The sequence below is a fragment of the Stegostoma tigrinum genome, chromosome 7 (assembly GCF_030684315.1).
Source record: "Stegostoma tigrinum isolate sSteTig4 chromosome 7, sSteTig4.hap1, whole genome shotgun sequence".
Taxonomy (NCBI): Eukaryota; Metazoa; Chordata; class Chondrichthyes; order Orectolobiformes; family Stegostomatidae; genus Stegostoma; species Stegostoma tigrinum.
Window position 1 is genome coordinate 30,331,104 of NC_081360.1, and position 10,065 is coordinate 30,341,168.

A 10,065-nucleotide genomic window follows, 5' to 3' on the forward strand; every position below is an offset into this window, starting at 1 on the left:
GGAAACTCTGTGTTGGAACAGGTTGTGAGAGTCCTTTCTGTTAGGACTGCCCCATTTTTGAATTGTGCTACTTATTACGTTGATTGCTTAGATCACTTACAATTCAATGAATTTAGGTGGAACTCTGCAGAACTGCTTCCAGCTGATGCAAAGGCAGGCAACAAGCTGGCTTTCTCATATGATTTCCACAAGTTTGAAGACCTTTTATTCCAAAGTCTGGTATGTATTTTGATTCCAATCATCATGGTATTGTTTGACACATTTAGAGTTTGAGGCAACCAGTCTACTTTAGACGAGGCAAACCATCATTATAGGTTGATGGGATCTATTCACATTTGCCTTACACACATTAAATTTCAATAGTCACTTTTGTCCAGGATGAAAACAGGGACATGGGTTGCCTGGAATTCTTTAGTTGTTTTGTATTGATCAATCCGTAAACAAATGGACATACGAATTTCCAGCATGGCTGTAAATGGCCGTATTTAACTAGGTCTTCATGAGAGACAGTATTTTGAGTACAGACAGTGCTAAAGGTCATGTGATTTGCTGGGTCTATTTGACTGGTTTGTATCCAATTTCATAACGTACTGGGTCATGATGAAATACAGGTTTGTTGGTGAACTTATTCATTTAGCATGTTCAGCTAGCCATAGGGAGGGGAGAGTACATCTAGTGATTGATTGGAGAGTCCTAAAACATGGTTCTGTGCTGCTGTTGGCTATTAGGTAGTTAATACTACTGACTGCAAGTATAAACCTGCAAAAAAGGATAACGTAGACTGGGGAAGCTGACCCACTGATTGGAGTGGCGCACAATAGAATTTGGTCAATGAGTCTTTGACCTAGTTTGACTACACACATGCACACCATCCTTAAGACAGAGTTGTTATAATCTGTAATACACTGCCTACAATGGCGAACAAAATTTTAATAGCACAAAAAAATTGAAATATACAATGAAAGAGCAGGGCACATAATATTTGCTCAGGGACAGACATGCTGCATGAAAGCTCACCTTTTACCATTGCCGCCTTCAATTCTGTCACTTTTCTTGTATTGGATGTGAAGAAGTTTCCTCCAATTAAATATTAGCAAGACTAGAGCCATTGTCTTTGTTCCCTGATACAAATATATTTTTCCAGCTACAAACTCAGATTTCTAACCATTAACTCACCCCTTCTCCCTAGCATTGGTCTTTGATTGAACCAGAATGATTGCAACCTTCTGTGAAATTTGAGACTGAGAAGAAATTCTGGCCATACCTTTATACCATTACTAAGATTGACTATTTCCAGATCAGTAGCAGGACTTGACCCTATTCCTGACAGCTCATCTGCTATTGAAATTCTAATACACGTCTTTGTTACAGTCACATTTAGAAGTTACAATGCACTTGTGGCTGACTTCCCACATTCTGTACTCTGTAAACTTGAGGACACCCAAAGTTTCAATTGCCTATGCCCTAACTTGCTTCAAGTTCCTTCACCCATCATCCTGTTGTCCTTGCTAATTTATATTGGTTCTCAATAAATTAACACCTTGATTTTTTAAAATATCCTTGATTTCAAATCCTTTCATGGCCTCAAACTTTTAGTTGAATTTTTCTACTCAAAAACCATCCACAATATCTGAGTTAACAAAGTGTGAAACTGGATGAACACAGCAGGTCAAGCAGCATCTTAGGAGCACCGCTGACATTTCGGGATCACAATATCTAAGTTGTAATTTTGACCTCTTGAGCATCCCTGATACCTAGTGCCCCACGAATGGTTGCTGTAGAAACATAGGGACAACAGTAGGCAATTCAATCCCTCAAGCCTTCTCTACCATTCAGTGTGATCATGGCTTATCATCAGCCTCAATACCCTAATCCATTCTCTTCCCGTATCCCCATAGTCATATGAGCTATATCTATCTCCTTGAAGACACAATATTTTGACCTCAATCACTTTCTATGGCAGTGAATTACACAGATTCACCACCTTTGTGTGAATAAATTTCTCCTTATCTCAGCCCTGAAAGGCTTACCCTTACCCTTAAGCTATGACCCTTGGTTCTGGCCTCCCCCACATTGGGAACATCCTTCCTTTATCTAATAGTCTAGGGCTATTAGATCTTAATAGGTTTCTCGCACGCACCTTTCATTTTTCTAAACTAGTAAATACAGTCGTAACCAACTGAACCTCTTTTTATACTTCAGTCCTGCCATTCCAGGAATGAACTTGGTAACTTTGCTATACTCCCCCTTTCGCAAGAACATCCTTCCTCAGGTAAGGAGACTAAAGCTACACACACATTCTAGATGTAGCCTCATCGATGCTAAATGTAATTGCAGCAAGACTTCCTTGTTCTTGTACCTGAATCCTCTTGCTATAAATGCCAACATACAGTTTGTCTTCATTAGTTCCTGTTGCAGTTGTGCGCTTACTTTCAGCGACTGGTGCTCAAGGACACTCTGGTCTCGGTGACCATTTCGATCCTTCAAATAACAGCCATTCAACTAATAATCTGCCTTTAACCTCACATTTATCCACATTAAACTACACCTGCCATGTATTTACCACACAGTTGGTTTGACCGACTCTCACTGCAACATCTCTGTATTCTCCTCATAGTCCAGCCAAGTCAACAATTTTGTAACATTACATTTAGTTACTTTACATAAATCATTAACATATATTGTGAATACCTAGCGGCCTAGTACCTATACTTGTGCTGACCAAGTAGTCACTGTCTGCCATTCAGGAAAAAAAATGTTCCTGCTGTTTGTTTCCTGTCTGCTAACCAATTTTTTAAATCCATCTCAATACACTTAATCCAATCCTATGCAATTTAGTTTTACATATTAATGTCTTATGTGGAACTTTGTCAAAAGCCTTCTGATAGTCCAAATGAACCACATGCATTGGCTCCCGATAACTCATTACATCTGTGAAGAATTCCAAAGGATTTGTCAAGCATGATTTCCCTTTCATAAATTCATGCTGTGTGTGTCTGATTCCACTATTGTTTTCAAAGTGCTCTGCTGTAAGATCCTTGATAGTGGACTTCAGCATCTTGCGGACTACCATAATCAGACTCACTAGTCAACGATTCCCTGTCTTCTCTCCACCTCCCTTTTTAAACTGTGGGGTTACATTAGCTATCCTCCAATGTGTAGGAACTATTCTAGAGTCTATATAACCTTGGAAGATAATGGCTATTTACGAGAGCTAAGGTCTCACCCTGAATTTCCGCTAGTTGAAGTTCCTCCATCAACCATACCTGGCATTGGAGAGTGAATCCCTGATCATCAAGGACCATGGAGAGGTCTTATAGACTATTGGCCACTTCCAATACCTGGAGAGTGTCCTGTCGACCAAAGCGGCTGTTGATGAAGAGATCCAGCACATCGCCTCCGGTGTGTTAACGCAGCCTTCGGCCGCCTGAGGAAAAAGGTGTTTGAGGACAACATCAGACCTTTAGGGGACAGGCAACAATCTAGTGGTATTATCACTAGACTTAACCCAAAGACCCAGGTAATGTTCTGTGGACATGGGATTGAATCCCACCATAAGAGATGGTGGAATTTGAATAAAAAACTTGGAATTAAGAGTCGAATGATAAGCCTGAATCCATTACTGATTGTCAGGAAAAAAACCCACCTGGTTCAGTAATGCCTTTTAGGGAAGGAAGTCTGCCATCCTTACCTGGTCTAGCCTACATATGATTCCAGACCTACAGCGATGTGGTTGACTCTTAATTACCCTCTGGGTAATTATGGATGGGCAATAAATGCTGGTCTAGCCAACGATGCCCTCATCCCATGAATGAATTTTAAAAAAACATAGACATCATATGACACTCTTCGAGAGGCAATTATTTTGGAACAGTTCAAACATTTCCCTGAAGTAATGAGAACTCATGTGGAAGAGCAGAAGGTTAAGAGTGCAAGATTAGCTGCAGAAAAGGCAGATGATGATGAGTTGGTTCATAAATGAAAGTTTGGCTTTCAACATCAATTTCAATCTGTGAGATGAAGAAACTGGGGAAATGGGAAATCTCATTGAAGACAGAAAAGATACTTCACTATGGGTTGAAAAGTAAACCAATTAAGGGGAAAGGGAAATAAAAAAAGCTCAGGTGTTTTCACTGTAATAAAGTAGGCCACATGAAGTCACAGTGTTTGCTATTTAGTAAATGCACCAAGAAGGCAGATTTGGGAAAACAGGTGGGAAAAATATGGGAAAGCAGATGTTCCCCTTAGTTGAAGAGTCAATGACATGGGGACATAGGTGTACAAGGTAATGAGAGGCATGGATAGAGTCGATAGCCAGAGACTTTTCCCCAGGGCAGGATTGACTGCCACGAGGGCTCATAGTTTTAAGGTGTTAGGAGGAAGGTATAGAGGAGACGTCAGAGGGAGGTTCTTCACCCAGAGAGTTGTGAGCGCATGGAATAGTTTACCAGTGGTAGTCGTGGAAGCGGAGTCATTAGTGACATTTAAGCGATTGCTGGACATGCACATGGACTGCAGTGAATTGAGGGGAATGTAGGTTACATTATTTTACTTTTGGATTAGGAATATTCCACGGCACAACATCGTGGGCCGAAGGGCCTGTCCTGTGCTGTACTTTTCTATGTTCTATCAAGATCATGGCTCACAGAGCTGTGGTGGTCCCTGCCCTCCCGCTTGGCCCTGAGATGTAGATTGTGCACGACAGACAGCTGAAGGCATTGCAGCAGTACCATCAACGCTGCCTGCAAATCCACTGGGAAGACACATGCAGCATCGTCAAACAGGCCAGCATTGAGGCATTGACCATTCTTGATTGGCTGGGCATGTTGTCCATATGACCAACATGAGACTCCCCACATTGGTACTGTACTCCCAGCTTGGAAATTGCAGGCGAGTGCCAGGTGGATAGAGGAAATGCATCAGGGATATCCTCAAGGCCTCACTGGCGAAGTGTGGCATTCCTGCCAACAGTTGGGAACTGCCGGCCCATGACCATCTGAAGTGGATGAGGGGCGTCCAGGAAGGCATGGCATACCTCGAGACTTGCCGTTGGGAAAAAACAGAAGCCAGGTGAAAACAGTGTAAGGACTGCACTACCACACCAACGCCCCATCGACTCCTTCCCACGACCACCCTATGCCCCAAATGTGGCAGAGTCTGTGGAAGCAGCATCGGTCTGTACAGCCAGCTACGCCTTCACCCCGAGAGTGGAAGAGAATCATTCTCACCAATGTCACCCACATAAGTACTTTGTAGATAGTTGCTCTTTCTTTGTCAGCTGCTGTCTCTGCCTCTGTTTAAATCTGTGTAAAGGAGTCTCCCATCTGGGCCTCGTAGTTGGTAAACTTGCCAAGCGATGTGCCAAGAAAAATTCAAGCTCTGCATTAACAGCTGGAGAATTTCCAGCTTGTGTGCCTGGAATCAAATTGCTTTTGTGCCAGTGTCTCAGGTTCGTAATCGAAGCTGTTTATAATGCAAACGATGTCAAAATCAAATGCGTGCCTCTCCAGAGACTTCATTTTAGCAGACGTTCTACTTGAGTGTATGTTACAAACCCCATTCAGGTAGCGTCAGCGTTTTGAATCTCAGTTGTTATTTGACTGGTTAGATTGCTGAGCTAGCATCCACTCTGTTGTTAACTCGTCGCGTATACTGCAAACAGAAAGGATCCACGTGTTGGATAGTTTAAGGGCTATTTCAATATGGTTTGCAACCTCAGGCAATCAGCAAAGGGAAAGAGTGATAGTAGGAACTGCAGATGCTGGAGAATCTGAGATAACAAGCTGTAGAGCTGGACGAACACAGCAGGCCAAGCAGCGTCAGAGGAGCAGGAAGGTTGACGTTTCGGGCCTAGACCCTTCTCCATAAATGCTGTGCCCATCCAGCTCTACATATTATAGCAAAAGGAAGGTGAGTTGGTAATTTTTGGTCGACTCCCGTCCGCCGCTTTACAAAATCGAAAGAATAAACTGATATTGCGTCGCCAATCAATACTTAATGAGTCAAGTATGAACAACATCAGTGAAAATGAGATTAATTACAAAGACCGAGTGGGGTCATGTTTTCATTGCAAAACTACAACGTGTTTTCTCTTCGGATTATCGGCTGTGTGCTGATATAATATACAATACAGAGCAACTGTTGGACAATATCAGCGAGGGAACTACAATCACAACACAGTAACCATGACCGGTGTTACCCCCCACCACATCACTTAGCGGGAAACCTACTGCCAATCCGAAGATTGAGGGTTTGGTCTGAGAAGCTGCCGGAGACTTGGTTGGACGTGCAGACACGCAGCCCCGCTCTCTGCTCGGTTCACTCCCGCCCTGTTTCCTGGTCGATGCCTGGAGCAGAAGATGTGACGACCAGAAGGGGGGCCCCGCGAGTTCCGAACCCCCCCCCACTTTCCCGACCACGAAAAGTCAGCACAGGAATTGGCGAAGTTTGCAGCGGCTCTTCGTCGCTCCCCCCCCGACCCGCGGTGGTAGAGGCAGCCTGGCTCCTCCGGGTGTCCAGCAGAGGGAGGAGGAGAAAGGCCACCTGCAGAAACAGCTCGCAGTAAACCTAGAGAGCAAGTGCGGCTTGAGATGTGAGAGCAATACCGAAACACTCCCCCTCGCATTAACCATTTCAAGCACTCCAACTTCCAGCAAAGACTGGTTCCTGCAGTTAATTCCACAAACAAAAACATTGCAGCTGTCACATCGGTCAATAATGCGGACAGAGGTCAACATTATTTTAAAAGCAGCGTTATTAAATAGCGGCGCACTTGACAATAAATGGTTAACTTTAGTTTTGTGCATATTCTGACATTTTTAACATGAAAAGTCACAATAATGTGAAATGGTGTGTGTATGACCCAGCATCATTGTTGCCAATGCAGGTGATGGTCATTCTTTCATCGCTTTCCCTGTTCGGGATACGTCGGGAATCTCCTGTCTTTGCTGAAATTTGGAAATTCAGTGAACAAAGCACCGGGGCGGGGAGCAAGGGAGCGTGCTGAGATGTGCTTCAAACAGCAGTGCTCAGAATGGAATTTCAAAACCGCCAAAATGCACTTCCATTTAAAATGAAAGGCGGTCCACTGATGTCAGAATGAAACCTTTGTGGAATGTTTCAATCCCCTTGGAGATGAAATAAAGTAGACATCCTGGACTGTGGCAGCTCAGCACTCTAGTGAAAATAGACAAGATTAAATCTTATCTGCTGCCAGAAGTGTCAAGGAAATGATCCATCCTGATGTCCTCAGCAACATTAAAATTAGTTTCCAATCCACTCCATATGATACCAAGGAATTAGGCACAACTAGAATGTGTGGTTTGCAATGTGGTGCATCCCTGGAAGGCTCTGAAATACAGGGCTCATTGCTTCACTATCAGTTCTTTGGGATGCACACCAGGTTAAGCATCAGCTGGTGAAAGAGTCTACTCGAAACTGGCCATCTTACCAGTGCAAAGAGTTGTCCATGGTGGGGTGTTGTAGACTAGCTGTTTCCAGGTCTATAAGCTAGAGGGTCCTGAACAGACTGGCCCTAATTCTCAGAGAATTCCCCCAAATTCTAGAATCCACAACCAGTGGTAATAGTTTTTCTTTCTCCGGCCTATTTTTTTGCTGTTATTGCCTGTTTTACTGTCACAATTTTATTATTTTCCTGGGGTTAGTAGGTTGTAAAATTCCTTTTAGTTCAATTGAGATGAATGTGAGGTATTGCAATTTGGTACAACAAACAAAGATGGTGCTTATATAATGGTAGGGTCTTAGGTAGTTTGTAGAACAGATGCACCAAGGGATTCAGGTACATTATTCTTTGAAGATTGCATCACGCATAGACAGGGTGGATAAAAAGGCATTTGGTGTGCATGTTTTATTGCTCAGTCCTTTGAGTGTATGAGTTGTAAAGTCATGATGAGGTTGTACAGGACATTGGTGAGGCCTCTTCTGGAATACTGTGTTCAGTTCTGGTCGCATAATTATAGGAAGGATATTATTAAGCTGGAGAGTGTTCATAAGAAATTTACCAGGATGTTGCCAGGCATTGAAGGTTTCAGTTGTAAAGAAAAGCTGGATAGGCTGAGACTTCTTTTCACTGGAACACAGGACGTTGACAGGCAACCTAATGGAAGTTTATAAAATAATGAGGGGTATAGACAGAGGTAATCGTATTTGCCTCTTCCGAAGGATGGAGTATTTCAAGACTAGGTGGCATATTTTTAAGTTTACAGGAGAGAGATTTTAAAAAGACATGAAACGCAATTTTTTTTACACAGAGGGTGGTTTGCATTTAGAATGAACTTCCTGAGGAAGTGGTGGATGTCTGTACAATTACAATGTTTAAAAGACATTTGGATAAGTATATGAACAGGAAAGGTTTGGAGGAAATGGGCTAAGAGCAGGCGGGTGGAAACAGTTTAGTTTGGGATTACGTTCGGTGTGGACTGTTTGGACTGAAGGGTCTGTTTTTATGACTCTGTAACAAGAAAGCCTTGGTGATTGGCTGCTTCATTTTCTACCGAATTATGTTGAAATTAAAGCATGATAGTTGCAAGGTGATAGAAGTAACAAAAATATTTGTTGCAATTGCCAACAGAGGTTCAGAAGAGAGGAGCCAGTTCCCCCTTCTCACCTGGATGTAACATACTGACACAAAGTGGCCATCTACAACATGCTGTGCAACAGCTCACTCAGACTTCTTCAAAGACATCTCCCAAACTTCCACCACTTAGCGAAATAGAACTGTAGGCACAGTGGAGCATCGTGACCTACATGTTACCCTCCAAGTGACACACCATCCCGATTTGAAAATATGTCATTTCTCCTCCAGCACCATTGGGACAAAATGCCAGAATTGTCTGCCAGCACTTTGGGGGAATCAGCAAAAAAGCTGATCTCACAGTGACATCTACATCTCGGATATGATTTTTAAAATCTGCAAAGGAAAAAAAGGTTCAACTGTAACAATCATAAGCATAGAGAAAAATAAAACTTTTGCAGAGTTAGGGACAAATGTCAAAGATGTTAGGTTAGAGTCATAGCGTTGTACAGCATGGATTCACACCCTTTGGTCCAACTTGTCAATGCCGACCAGATATCCTAAATTAATCCAGTCCCATTTGCCAGCATTTGGCCCATATCCCTCTAAACTCTTCCTATTCATGTTCTCATCTAGTTGTCTGTAATATCTTACATCCAGCAAGAAGAGCACATCATTCTGTTAAAGGTCATCTCTGTGCCTTAATCTACAGACCCAGAAAATAATAATCTTACTGCTCTAAAGCTAAATGGTAGTATTTTCATGATGGGCTGCATAGCCACATTTTGGACAGAAAATTTAATATCAGTTAAAACTGCAACATAAATACATTACTACTCAGGAAGATATGCTTCCTAAATCTGGACACATTACTAACAGGACTTACTGCTGATTACTTACAGCCATTCAAATTAACTTGCATGAAAAAGCAAAGATTTTACATTAGTACACTATTTCTGTAGAATACCCTATGCTGGCATTGGATTTGCATAATTCCCCTGGACAGATACCACCTAACTGCATATTAGGAGTGATGTAATAGTCAGAGTTTATGTACTTTATTGCTGTCTGTGATCAAAGTATTCTAATTTGTGAGCTTAGCTTATGTGTTTTCTCCTATCCTCCTAGTGAGTAGTCCTAACCTAAATTATACCAGTACAATCATGTGAATTTTAAAATAACGAACATATTTTATTATCACTCATTTGTCCCAGAGGTTTAAAACATGATACTTCTCTCACACACATTATTACATATCTAAAGACTGGAAAAAGGTTACAGTTTGGAATATTTCAGTCTCTGTCATAGCACTCCCATTGTTTATTAGATTAATCGATGCTTGAACTGGAGTGGGGTCTTGTAAGAGTGGAAGATTCTTATTTAATTATGTTGTAACTATGAGTGTTCCACACAGTGAAAGAGAATTGATATGTCTACATCATGTACAGATGGATAACGTGTAGCAGTATTCCAATTGTTAAACTTACAGATCATACAAGAAAGAATGAGGTGAATAATTTTTGAACAAGTTC